Consider the following 14,994-nt stretch of genomic DNA (forward strand, 5'->3'; position numbering starts at 1 on the left):
GTCATTGGACTGCTCGCAACGTGCCGCACCAGCGCAACATCAGGAAACTGCCGGCGGCATCTCAAACGCTCGGCATGAATGGCTTTAAACATCTTCATCCATCGTTGATACTCTTTATCTTTTTCACTGCACAATGTTAACAGTGTTAGAACAAATTAGGCCATTTCCTCCATTTCTTCTATCTGCACAATGCTAGCTCTCAGTTGATTCAATCGCGTCCATGGCCGGTGCTTCCCTTTGGCCTAACAGCATGGATGATCTTCTCGGTGAACTCCCTTAGCAACTTTGCAGAAACATACATACTACGTATATCTCACTGGCTCTTCTGTTGATTTCTGATTTTATTTTCAGGCCAATCTTACATTTTTTTTTTCCCGATCTGTTGTCTTGCTGACCTTTTCTGATTGGACATTCCGCGGGATCACTATCACTTCCTTGCTACTGTATTTGTCTGTTTTCCTTGCGACTGCCTACTGGAACTCTCTGCCGGTAAATATGGTCAAATTGCGAGGAGATATCGTACATTCGACTAATTCTGAACTTTCAACATGTGATTCTTTCTCTTGCAGCTCTAAGCGGCTACACACATTAATTAAAGGCCTAAGTTAACTGAAACTGAAACAAGATGTGTAGTACATCTATGTCTTTATGCAAGTTCAAGTGGTTCATAGGCAAGAAATTAACCAATCAATATCACAGGTACCTTCTAATCATAGAGTTCAGTTTTACAGTTTATGAAGACATTAGGTTTACATGTTAGATTTCATTTTTTAAAACTTTTTTTTGAGTAAATTTCACATTGGGCTACCTTTTCTTACATAAGTTTCACATTGGACCATATCTAGCTTAAAGTTTTCACTTTTTTTTTTGATCAAGAGGCGTGAAAGCCTCCCATTTCCATTACTAGAAATGATAGAGTTTACAGAGAGTTCAGAACAAAGTTAAGTAGCAGACACAAAGCCCACATTTTGTTGGGCTGAAAACAGGACAACATTCAGCAAGGTTTCTAAGAGAACCTGCAAACATCCTCCCAAAACAACATTCACCCAGGTGAAACTAAGCTAACTATCAGACTAAAGAAGAGTCTAAAGGAGCTCCAAGCCCCAGATTCTTTTTTCGTTTTCCTGCATATCCAAGTGTTGTCAACAGTAGCCAATTCTTCTTGACCCAGGCCTCCATCCAAACTTTGAGCAGAAGATATCATTTGCCACTTGTCTTAAGAGCTTGGCACCCAAGAGCAGCCTTCTTCAATCGGCCTCCGCCTTCTGCAAAATAGCCCAGGAGTCCATCCAATGACAGACCGAAAAAATTACATCAGTAGGATCATTTGGCAATTTCTTGTTAAAACAGGCTTTGTTTCTTGTTTTCCAAATGGCCCAAATTATAGCTGCCACACCAACAACAATCAGGTTCTTCATTTTTTTCCCAAATGCAGAGATCCAAGAGCCAAAGAGATGGTTGCTGTCACAAAACTGACAGTTTAAACTACCCTTCCTCCACCCTCTCTTGAACATATTGTCTTTAGTTAAGATTCTTCCCCTGAGCAAGAGCCAGAGAAAAACTTTAATTTTCAGGGGGATTTTGTAATTCCAAACCTTTTTCAGAGGTGAGCTGGCCTGTTGAACACACAGAGCCCTGTAAAAAGATTTCACATAAAAGGTCCCATGTTTTGTCAGAGTCCAACTAAGTTTATCTTTAGCCCCTTCCTGAAAGTCCAACTCCCCAAATTTCGATTTGATCTTGTTCCAGTCATGTAGCTTATCCCCATATAAGGACCTTCTGAATTTAATCACCTCCCAGCCTTTCTCTTTTATCTTGGCTAAGGTAATGTGTTTAGAAAAAGTGATATTATACAGGGCAGGGTACTGGATGTTCAGGGGTCTGCCCCCTAACCAACTGTCTTTCCAAAACAAAATAGATTTCCCATCTCCAAGTTTCTTAGTACACAAAGAGTAGAACTTATCTTTTATTTCCATCAGCCCCTGCAAAAAATGTGAGTCACCAGGTTTGTTTTTTATAATTGACATTGGTTTCTTCCTTAAGTATTTGTTTTTTAAAATATCTTGCCACCAACCCTCCTCATTTTCGAGTTTCCAGATCCATTTCCCAAGTAGGGCTTTGTTCATAAGGTCTAAATCTAGGACTCCCAAGCCACCCTGGTCCTTTGGAGAACAGATCACAGGCCACTAAACTAAGTGATACTTTCTAATCCCCTGTTCCTCCTGCCAGAGCAACCTTCTTCTAAAGAAATCCATTCTCTCCTTCACCCCAGTGGGAAGTCTGTAAAATGATATCATGTATAAAGGCACATTGCTAAGGCTGGAATTGATCAGGATCAATCTCCCCCCAATGGATTGGAATCTGCCCTGCCAGCAGCCTAACTTATGTTCCATTTTGTTTTCAGCTGCCTTCCAATCTTTTTTCAATATCCTTTTTTTATCAATGGGAACTCCCAAATATCTCATATTTTAAAGTTTTCACTTAGCACCACATGTTTTTACGCTTGATTTCACTTTGGACGGGGTCTGTTATTTGGGCCAGCCCATCCACGAGGAAGGATGCACGAGCTAGCGTCTGCGACCCAGCCGTCACCGCCGATCTCTACGCAACCTCTCACACATCCCCGTCAATGGGAGATCAATTTTCTCTTATCACCTCAATGACTTGCTCTCGGAGGCCAGTCTGGCCGCAGCTGTTCTTTCTCCCAGCACGCACTCACGCTTGGCCGTGATGCACGAAGAACACCTCCCACGCGCTGCACCCACACGGCAACATCCTGAATCTTGTAGAAACTCCATTTTTTTCTTGCGGCAACTCCGACTGGGCAAGACCTCCAGTGTTGGAGAAGAGAATCAAAGTACTGCCTGCTTGCATGAATGGACCAAAGCCAGCAGAGCACCCCAAATCGCCAATCATAGTCCAAAGTAAAACTTGAGTGAGACCTGGTCCAATGTAAAACTTGGGTAAAAAAAGCTAGCCCAATGTGAAATTTACTCCTTTTTTTCTAATCGTGTTGGATTTCACTGAAGCAACTTTTGCAGTCCTACCCGTTACGTTTTCATATTTAGTTTATCTTATCACAGCACACCACTGATGGAGAAACCATCTTTCGTCGGTCGGGCTATTTCCACAATAGTCCCGGTTGCAATAAAAACCGGTACTAAAGATGATCTTTAATCCCGGTTAAAAAGGGTAACGGCCATATTTGATCTTTAGTCCCGGTTCAAATGCTGTCAGGGCTTGTCAGGCCCCCCCCCCCGGATCTTTAGTCCCGGTTGGTGTTACCAACCGGGACTAAAGATCGTAACTTTAGTCCCGGTTAGTATTACCAACCGGGACTAAAGATCCCAGCGATCTTTAGTCCCGGTTGGTAACACACCAACGGGGACTAAAGTCCCACCCCTTTATATATGTCTTCTTCCTCCTCCAGCCCGAGCAAGCTTCAAAATTTCTTCAAAAAAGAGGGGAGGTCATGCCAAAATTTCTAGTGAATTTACTTTGGTGATTATATACAAATCGGAGGTGCCTAAAAGGTTAGCAACTTTATCCTCCAATGTTTTTTTTTGTCATATTACATTTGGAGCTATGTTTTGCACACTTTTGTCTCCAAAATTTTGTTGTAAGTTGATGAGAGAGAAAATTTGTGTGGGAAAAGAAAGAATATATAGAAATTTTGTTTATTTGCTAAAGAAGGTTTTATACAATAGTTGCGTAGGAAAATATAGTGAAAGTTAATCTTAAATAAAAGAAAACAAACTAAATTGAAAATTAAAAGAATTTAAAACTTCAAAAATAATAAATAAGAATTATTTGGTGGAATATTTTATAATTTTTGTATGAATAATGATATGTCATCATTGTATGACTGTTGAAAGAGTTTGTGATTATTTTATCATTATTGTATGACTGTCATTATTGTACGAATGATTATTTGTGTACGATTTTTTTTATTTCATGTAGATGGATCGGCAATGGATGTACGCTGACCGGCAGTCCAAAGAGTTTATTGATGGCGTGCATTATTTTTTGAGAGTGGCCGAAGCTAACAAGCAGAAGGGTTTTATTTGTTGTCCATGCAATAAGTGTAAGAATCAGAAGGAGTATTCTGCATCCAGGACTATTCATTTCCACTTGTTTGAGTCGGGGTTCATGTCAAGCTATAATTGTTGGACATCCCACGGAGAGCAAGGGGTTGAAATGGAAGAAGATGAAGTGGAAGACGACAATATTCCAGACTTTCCTCAGTACGCTGGATTTGAAGGAAATCAAACGGGCGAGGAGGACAGAGATGCTGATGATAACGACATTGCGGATGATCTTGGTCAGATGTTGCAGGACACCAAGGAGGACTGCGAAAGTGAAAAGGGGGCCCATAAATTGGACAAGATGTTAGAGGACCACAGAACGTCGTTGTACCCAGGTTGCGAGCAGGGGTACAAAAAGTTGGATACCCCTCTGGAGTTCTTGCAATTGAAGGCAAAAAATGGTGTTAGTGACAAGGCATTTGGCGATTTATTGAAACTCGTCAAGAACATTCTTCTGGAGGGAAACAAATTGCCTGAGACAATGTACGAGGCTAAGAAGATAGCCTGCCCTCTAGGACTGGAAGTTCAGAAGATTCACGCATGTCTGAATGATTGTATCCTATATCGCGGTGAGGACTACGAGAACCTACAAGCATGCCCTGTTTGTAAAGCACTATAATACAAGATTAGACGAGATGATCCAGGTAAGGTTGACGGGCAGCTAACGAAGAAGAGAATTCCTGCTAAGGTGATGTGGTATTTCCCTATAATACCACGGCTAAGGCGTTTGTTCAGGAACAAGGGGAATGCTAGAATGATGCGTTGGCACGCTGAAGAACGTCAACAGGACGGGATGCTGAGACACCCCGCCGATGGTTCGCAGTGGCGAAACATCGACAGAAAATTTTAAGACTTTGGAAAGGACGCATGAAACATAAGGTTTGGTTTAAGTACGGATGGCATGAATCCTTTTGGAGAGATGAGCAGCGGCCATAGCACTTGGCCCGTTACGATGTGTATCTCCAACCTCCCCCCTTGGCTATACATGAAGAGGAAGTATATAATGATGCCGATTATTATTCAAGGCCCCAAGCAACCTGGTAACGACATCGATGTGTTCCTAAGACCACTGGTCGAAGATCTTAAACTGTTGTGGAAGAAGGAAGGTGTCATCGTGTGGGACGAGGACAAACAGGAGGAGTTTAACCTACGAGCGCTGCTGTTCGTAACCATCAACGATTGGCCTGCACTTAGCAACCTATCCGGGCAGTCCAACAAGGGGTACAAGGCTTGCACTTACTGTATGGATGAAACAGAAAGTACGTATCTTAAGCACTGTAGGAAGGTTGTGTACATGGGTCATCGTCGATATCTTGCTGCAAACCACTCAGTACGGATGAAAGGAAAGCACTTTGAACATAAGACGGACCACGGTACGAAGCCTAAACATCGCAGCGGGAAAACAGTGTTTGCTATGGTGAAAGATCTTAAAGTAGTGTTTGGAAAGGGGCCTGGCAGCCAGCCTATAGAGAGCGAAGATGGTCACGCGGCGATGTGGATAAAAAACTCCATATTTTGGGAGTTACCCTATTGGGAATTCTTGGATGTCCGCCACGCAATCAACGTGATGCACCTCACTAAGAACCTTTGCGTAAACCTTCTTGGCTTCCTAGGTGTATATGGAAAGTCGAAAGATACACTGGAAGCACGTAATGATCTGAAGCATATGGAACAACGCGGCGACCTTCACCCGGAACCAAAGGAGAAAGGCAGCCATTACTTGAGTCCAGCCAGCTACACTCTTAGTAAGGCAGAGAAGGAAAGTATGTTTGAATGCTTGGAGAGCATCAAGGTACCGTCTGGATACTCCACGAATATAAAGCGAATAATAAGTACGAAGGAGAAGAAGTTCACAAACCTAAAGTCTCATGACTGTCACGTGTTGATGACACAACTGCTACCAGTTATAATAAGGGGTATCCTCCCAGACAATGTCCGGGCAACAATAACAAAGCTATGTTCTTTCATGAACGCAATTTCGCAGAAGGTCATCGATCCGGATAGGTTAGAAGCCCTTCAGAATGATGTGGTGCAATGTCTTGTCAGCTTTGAGTTGATATTTCCACCTTCATTTTTCAATATAATGACGCATCTACTTTGTCACCTTGTCAAAGAGATCGGTATTCTTGGGCCTGTGTTCCTACACAACATGTTTCCTTTCGAGAGGTACATGGGCGTTCTGAAGAAGTATGTTCGTAACCGTGCTCGTCCAGAGGCAAGCATCGCCAAGGGGTATGGAGCAGAGGAGGTCATTGAATTCTGCGTAGAATTTATTGAAGACCCTCGCCCAATCGGGGTACCTGAATCACGCCATGAAGGGAGACTACGGGAAAGGGAACTCTCGGAAGGAAAGCAATAATGACGGTAGACAACAATTTATTCCGTAAAGCCCATTTCACGGTTCTGCAACAATCTTCATTGGTGGCTCCTTACATCGAGGAGCACTTGGCTCTAGTTCGCGCCAGAAGCATCAGTAAGTCCGATGCATGGATTACATGGCATCACATTGATACTTTCCCCGCGTGGCTGCGACAACATCTCATGGGTAACGAGACGATTAACCAGCAACTGGCCTTCCTGGCGAGGGGTCCATCTGGCTCAATCGCGACATTCCAGGGATATGAGATCAATGGGTACACATTCTACACGAGAGCCCAAGAAATGAAGAGCACGAACCAGAACAGTGTTGTTCATATCGATGCCATGGGACACGATGGTACAACTGGCACGTATTACGGTGCCATCGAGGAGATATGGGAACTTGACTATGGACCTCTCAAGGTCCCTCTGTTCCGGTGCCAATGGGTTAGGTTGACTAGTGGAGGCGTAACGATTGATGACAGTGGATTGACAACGATTGACCTTAACAAGGTTGGATACTCGGACGAACCTTTTGTCCTTGCCAATGATATAACGCAAGTTTTTTATGTGAAGGACATGTCTAGCAAAGGAAAGAAGGGCAAAGGTCCTGACGAGCCGAAGCGCCACGTGGTTCTCCCAGGCAAAAGAAAAATCGTCGGAGCAGAGGACAAGACTGACAAGGATTACGATCAGTTTGATGGGCAACCCCCTTTCACGGTGACGATTGACCCTAGCATCCTCCTATCAAATGAAGACACCCCTTACTCACATAGCGATCACAAGGAAGGAACAACAATGAGGAAAAAGTACGTGCGAACAACCGTCACCGCCGATGTATTGCTGTAATTGTTGTGTACACGATGTAAACTTTTTTGGATGTATTGAATATGCTAGTTATATATGATTATTAACAAATTTAAATCATGCATATGCTAGGTATATATGATTATTAGAATTTTTAAAAGTGTTAAATCATGCATGTGGTATTTACATATGTTAATTAGAATTTTTAACAATTTAATATCATGCATATGCTAATTATATATGATTATTAGAATTTTTATTAATTTTAAATAATGCATGTGGTATTTACATATGTTAATTAGAATTTTTAACAATTTAATATCATGCATATGCTAATTATGTATGATTATTAGAATTTTTAAAAGTGTTAAATCATGCATGTGGTATATACATATGTTAATTAGAATTTTTAACAATTTAATATCATGCATATGCTAACTATGTATGATTATTAGAATTTTTAAAAGTGTTAAATCATGCATGTGGTATATACATATGTTAATTAGAATTTTTAACAATTTAATATCATGCATATGCTAACTATGTATGATTATTAGAATTTTTAAAAGTGTTAAATCATGCATGTGGTATATACATATGTTAATTAGAATTTTTAACAATTTAATATCATGCATATGCTAATTATGTATAATTATTAGAATTTTTAACAATTTTTCAAAGGTTTTGTCATAAATTTTTTGGCTTTAAATAATTTTAATGCATTATTTACTATTTTAGAAACACATATGCAATGAAATTCAATATTCAGTGCTATCATCTTTAGTCCCGGTTCTTAACCCTAACCGGGTTTAAAAAGAATTTAGAAATAGCGGGAAAATATCTTTAGTCCCGGTTAGTGCGAACAACCGGGAGTAAAGATATCTTTACTCCCGGTTCATAAGAACAACCGGGACTAAAGACGGTTAGTGCGAACAACCTGGAGTAAAGATATCTTTACTCCCGGTTGTTCGCACAAACGGGGACTAAAGATTTAGGGGTATATATATTCCCGATGCGCCCTCGTCTTCTCCACCAACACTTAGAAGTTTTCCACCGATCGATCTCGGCTTCTCCTTCACCGCCACTGCCTAGCTAGGGCATCCCCGCGCCGACGCCGCCATCGTCTCTCGCCGTCGTCTCGCGGTCCTCGCCGCCTCCGCCGCCGACGCTGCCGCCGCAGCTCTGGGGTGAGCGCCATCGCTGCCCCCCTCTCTCTCTCTATCTCTCTCTCTCTTTCTCCAAACCGCCACCACCTAGCTCGTTGCCGACGCCGCCGTCGACGTTGACGCGCGCGGCCGACCCCTCCTCCGCCTACCGCCGATGCCGACCCCGACTTCCACGCGGCCGCCACCGCCGACGCCGCCGCGTCCACGCCTCGAGCTCGCCACGCCGCCGCCGCGACACGCTGCCGCCACGCCGCCGCGCCGCCAAGCCGCCGTTCCGCTGCCGCCACGGCCGCCCGAAGTGGGAGGAGAGCGAACGAACGTGAACCGAACGTTAACGAACGCGAACGAACGTGATTGAAACGTGAACGAACGCGATCGAACGTGAACGAACGCGAATGAACGTGCTTGAAACGTCAACGAAAGCGAACGAACGTTAGAGATCGTGAATGAACGTGAACGAATGCGAACGAACATGACTGAAACATGAATGAACGTGAACGAACGCGAACAAACGTGAACAAACGTGAACGAACGAACGTGATTGAAATGTGAACGAACGTGAACGAACGTGAATGAACGTGAACGAACGTGAATGAAACGCGAACGAATGTGATTGAAACGTGAACAAACGTGAATAAACTTGAACTAAAAGTGTGAGAACGAACGTGAGCGAAACGTGTACGAACGAGATAATTAAACTTTTGTTGAACTTAGCATATATATATATATATATGATTATATAGACTTGAAAACATGAAATACAATATATATTCCTTTGCGTTTAAATTAATACATTTTTTTTGCATGTTGCAGAGAAGACGTCGTCGTCGTCGTCGTCCCTCAAGCCAAAGTGGTAGCTAGCCCTCGAAGGAATTCGTGCAGGCAAGTGATGTAAAGATGTGATTGTTAGAGATTTAATATAAGATTATTAGATTTCTAATATAAGATTATTAGAGGTTTAATATTCGGTACTTAATTAGACTTAGCATATGTGAGTGTTAGAGATTGTTAGAGATTTAATATAAGATTATTACAGGTTTAATATACGAAACTTAATTAGACTTAGCATATATGAGTGTTAGAGATTTATAGAGATTTAATATAAGATTATTAGAGGTTTAATATACGAAACTTAATTAGACTTAGCATATGTGAGTGTTGGAGATTGTTAGAGATTTAATATAAGATTATTAGAGGTTTAATATATGAAACTTAATTAGACTTAGCATATGTGAGTGTTAGAGATTTAATATAAGATTATTAGAGGTTTAATATACGAAACTTAATTAGACTTAGCATATATGATTATTTGAGTTTTAATACAAGATTAGTAGAGTTTTAATATTACGCTTAGCAAATATTCCTTCTATGAACAGATGGTTGATCGCGATGAGGAACAGATACTGTTCGATACAATCGCAGAGGGAAGCAGCCAGTACTGGAATGAAGAAGAGGGGAACGAGGATCCAAACCAGTACTTGAACGAGGAAGGAATTGTGGAGAGGGAAGCGGAGGGGAACGAGGAGGAGGCTAGTGGAAGTCATCCCTCCTCTGGACAGAAGAGGGCACGCGGACAACGAGGTGCTGTGAAGAAGATAGAGGGTCGGCACATCATAACTAAGGTGGACGCTGACGGCCGACCTAGTGCCCCGGTAGAAGCAGCCAAGAATTTTGTACGCCACAGTGGTTGTGTTGTGTGAGGGACAACGTGCCTGTCAGCAAGGTGTACTGGCACAGAACAAGGGCATGCGGGGATAATGACAGCTTTGTCCCGGAATCAGAGAAAGAGATGCTGTGGACCACAATGCTCAATACGTTCACGCTCCCTACGGGTACGGAGAACATAGTAAAACAGTAGACTCTTAAGAAAATGGCAGAACAGTTCAAGAGCTTCAAGGGAGATCTGTACAAGAAATACATCCTGAAGGGGCTAACACCGAACTTCGACGTATTCCCAAAGCTAAGGGATCATTGGGATGAGTTCGTTGCTTACAAGATAGGGCAACAAGGGCAAGCGATGATGGTCAAAAACAAGGAAAACGCCGCCAAGAAGAAGTACCATCACCACTTGGGGTCAGGCGGCTATAGCGTCGCAATGCCGAAGTGGGAGGAGATGAAGGCAAGAATGATTGAGAGGGGTATCGAACCGGCCACCGCTAAATGGCCGGATCAATCGAAGTTCTGGTACTATGCTCACGGTGGAACGCTTAACCCAATTGATGGCTCCCTGGTCTTCGGCAATCAGATACGCGAGGCTGCCAGTCAACTAACGGACCCAGTGGAAGCCTCTTCTCAGGGCACGTTCCGACCCGACAGAGAGAAGGACGAGCTGTCACTCGCTCTACAGACTCCCGAGCATCTAGGACGAACACGAGGGAAAGGCGTGATTCCCTGGAAGATTGGATTCAAGGAGAACGTCCACACGTGCAGGAGTCGGATGAGGAGCAAGAGAGATACCGAGGCGAAGATTGCAGATCTTGAGTACATGGTATCGAGCTACGAGCTCGGCATGCAAGAGGAGGTGGCAAGGAAGGTGGATGAACGCATGGCAGCACATCGGTCCCAGGATCCCCAGCCGTACATACCTCCTCCAATGGTCAGCCCATTAGGCAATCGTAGCAGCTGCGCCTCAACGGGGCAGGTAGGATCACAGAGCATGGACGCCATGTAAACCCAGGACGAAACCACCTGCCCCGTTGATGAGATCACGCAGCGGACACCATTGAGCTACATATTCCCTTCAAGAACTTATCAATCAAGGTATGCTCGTAGTTTTATAATTTTTGACTTGTACGTTCAGCAAGTTGCTGCTTAGGTTGAATACTAATAGATAACCTCTCATCACGTGAAGGTGGCGTCGGGAATGGCCATCCAACGGACATTTCAGGGACTTACCACTGCAGGCCGATTCCAGCAGGATACTCGAGGGTCGAAGTTAAGCTGGTGGAAGCCGCGTACGAGGACCTTGAGTTGGACTACCCAGGAGGAGACGGTGAGACGCATCTACGAGACACAAGCCACGCCATTATACTATGGCGCAAGCGGTACATCATCCTCCCTGGGCGACAAGCGGCGTCTCGTGCACCATCTCCTCCGGCTCCGCCGTCTCCTTCTGCACCATCTCCTCCGGCTCCTCCGCCACCTCCTCCTGCACCATCTCCTCCGGCTCCTCCGCCTCCTCCGCCTCTTCCACCTCCACCTCCACCGTGTCCGCCTGCACCTCCCAAGACAAGGTCTCGCCAAGCTCCACCTCCTGCCAGCACAAGGGCAATGAAGAAGGCCAAAGTTGACGCCACCAAAAACAAGGAGCCGCCGTACGATTGCAGTCAAGAGGAGCTTGACACTTATGTGGCAGGAGAAGTGAAGAGGCAACTCAAGCCTCGGAGTCCTGTAAAGAAGATACCTATTGACCCGAGCGTGAAGAAGTTCTTCAAGGGAATGTCCACCACAAACAAAGAGGCCTTAAAGCTATCGGACTATGACCGAACACTTAGGAAAGCCTATTACAAGAAGTCCAAACCAGTTCCTCAGCTTGGAGAATAACCAAACCAAGAGGTCGAGCCGTTGGTGACCGGCGAAGACTTTGGCATAACGGATTTCATTTCAGACACCGGTCTAACTATGGATCAGTTGGTTGGAGGCGCACCAATCCCGAAGGTGGAAGTGGCATACAAGTTTGAACTCGGTAAACCGCTTGTCAGGCCTGAGCAGCTGCAGTCCCTACCGACACAAATGTACAAATTCCATAAACGGTACATGGAAATGAGCGCCAAGGGTAGAGAGATGTTCGGAGCGAGGATCAGAAACCCCGACTTCTTGCAAGGAGAAGATGTTCTATGGATCCATTTCAAGGATGTCTTCGATCTGTACCATCTGGACGCCCTCGACGTCTCTCTTCTGAGCGCATGGATTTTGTAAGTATCTTTGAGTTCGATTTGTTTCGTTCAATAATTACCTCCTGGCATATATGTAAGCAATAATAATTTCCTTTCATCGTTGTAGAATGGAGATTCAAAGGGCCCGACGGCGGGGGATTTACGATACTAGGTTCATCGACCCTTGGAAAATCAACACCGAATTGATCGACAAGTACGAGAAAGAAACAGAGGACAATCTCGTCCATCTCCTAACGCAGCAGCATTTCAAGATGTTCATACTACTGCTATACAACACAGAGTGAGTTTTTATTGTCGTTCGAACAAATTTCATTCCCATACATATAACACGTGTACATTCTGATATTTATCTCATCTCATGCATATTCCAGATTCCACTAGGTCCTGTTATTTTTCGACTTAGACGCATGCAGAGTCACTGTGTACGACTCAATGAATAAAGAGGAGAAGGTTTTTGACAAGGTCTTCCAACTAATAGACAGGTAATATAATGCCATCTATTCCAAAGTCGCGGGACTCTGTTGCTATTATGTTGATCTCGGGTAATAATTAATTAATCATAGCTTGCAACTGCACATATAGGGCTTGGGATCGGTTCCGTCAATTGGTCCATGGGACTTGGAAAGAAAAACTTGGACGGAGGTTTCATTTTCCAGTGAGTACATGCATGATCCAAAATTATATTGAATTGAATCTCTAATTACAGTTAATATAAAGAGTATATTAAATCTCTCATCGTTTCTCATGTAGTGTGCAAAGCAGGACTAGGGAACTAACTTATGCGGCTACTACGTATGCGAGTATGCCCACTGCCTATCAAACCAAATATACACCACACGAGAGCTCGATGTACGTATACATAAACCATTCAAAATTTCATTGCGTATCGATCGGTTAAGTTGTCTATTAATTTCATATATTGATATGTCATTATTTTTCGAATGATAGCGTATTCACATGAGGGAAAATCTCCCACACAAGGATTTTATCACGGCTGTTCAAGAACAATTGATGGGATTCATCAACGAAGAAGTCCTTAATCCCGATGGTGAATTCTAGTACGACGGATCGACAATTCATAACGTCGGTCCTTCCTCTTCTGACGTAACGCCGGCGTCGAAGTCGTAGCTATAGCGAGCGAGCATCGGAATTGTACTGTACATGCATGTATATATATATATATAGGACACTCATATGGGGCACCATGGTGCCCAGGCACCATGGTATCAAATGCACAAAATCACTCAAATTTTTCAAAATTTTCAAATTGTGAGTATATACCTAGTTATAATAATTTGATTCATACCTATACCTATTAACAAAACAACTCAAATTTAACTTTATTTCACAATCCATGATTACATACCTAACTAATTATATGTATGGATGCTATATACCTAGAATCAAAATCTAACAAAAACAAGTTCAAATTCAGTTCAAATTTGTTTTGAACTAGTTAGTAAAGTAGTTAATTTTAATACCTAAGTAACTGAAAAAGTTTCATACTCATTTGAATTGGGTATATACTCAATTTCAACAATGGTGCCCGGGCACCTTGGAGCACCAAACAAATTTACTTATATATATATATATATATATATATTTATATATATATGTACGTACATTTACTTTAGTGTTAATATATATTTTGGTAACATATATGCACATAAAATGTTAAGTGCTTTAAATTATAAATATGTGTGTAATATATGTATTTATACATATACACATATGCACATACATATATATATATATGTATTCTATATATATGCATTGTAATATATAGAATTGTAATATATATATTATGCATATATATGTATTGTAATATATATATATATATATATATATATATATATATATATATATATATATATATATATATATAAAATCAACCATGCAGCAAACAGGGCCATGCAGATAAAAAAAATGGTACACAGATCTTTAGCTCCGGTTGATAACACCAACCAGGACTAAATATGGATCAGCCGGCCACGTGGTTGACCGATCTTTAGTCCCGGTTATTTCACCCGGGACTAATAGTCTCGGATTCGTAGTCCCGGTTGGACAACCGGGACTAAAGGGAGGTTACGAAACGGGACTACAAACGGTTTCTCCACCAGTGCACCTTCTGTTAATTTGAGCTTCCAGGAGGAGAAAACCGAGGAAATGTGGCTCACATATGTTACCCACCCACCACGTACCGATCACCATGACCACCACTTGCTCAAGTCGAGTTGCATCAGGCATATGGATTCATAGCTATCTTTCCTTTGTTCAGGATCGCAAGTTCGACCCATTTCTGTAGTTTTTACACAGAAAAAGTTACATTATGTGCTATTTCTGTACCTCACTAATAAAAGTGTAATACTTTACACCATTATATTGGAAGAATATATATGATCAAATTACAATTAATGATAAATTATTCTGCATCCAGTTGTCAATGGTTCTTTTCGCATTTGGTTATCCATATTTACAGCTTGTGCTTCCTCATCATAAATTCATAATTTAGAAAATAATAGCAGATAATTGCAATTTCTGCAGCGAAAAACCAGATCTGAACATATCCTTAGCTTTCTATTGTGATATTTAACCAAATTTATAGCTGGTTTTGTTTCATTTAAGTTATATTAATCAGCAATACAGTAGTGGTGTGTTGCGCCTAATAAGAAATATGGTAGC

Source organism: Oryza glaberrima, chromosome 4 (assembly GCF_000147395.1).
Source record: "Oryza glaberrima chromosome 4, OglaRS2, whole genome shotgun sequence".
Lineage (NCBI taxonomy): Eukaryota > Viridiplantae > Streptophyta > Magnoliopsida > Poales > Poaceae > Oryza > Oryza glaberrima.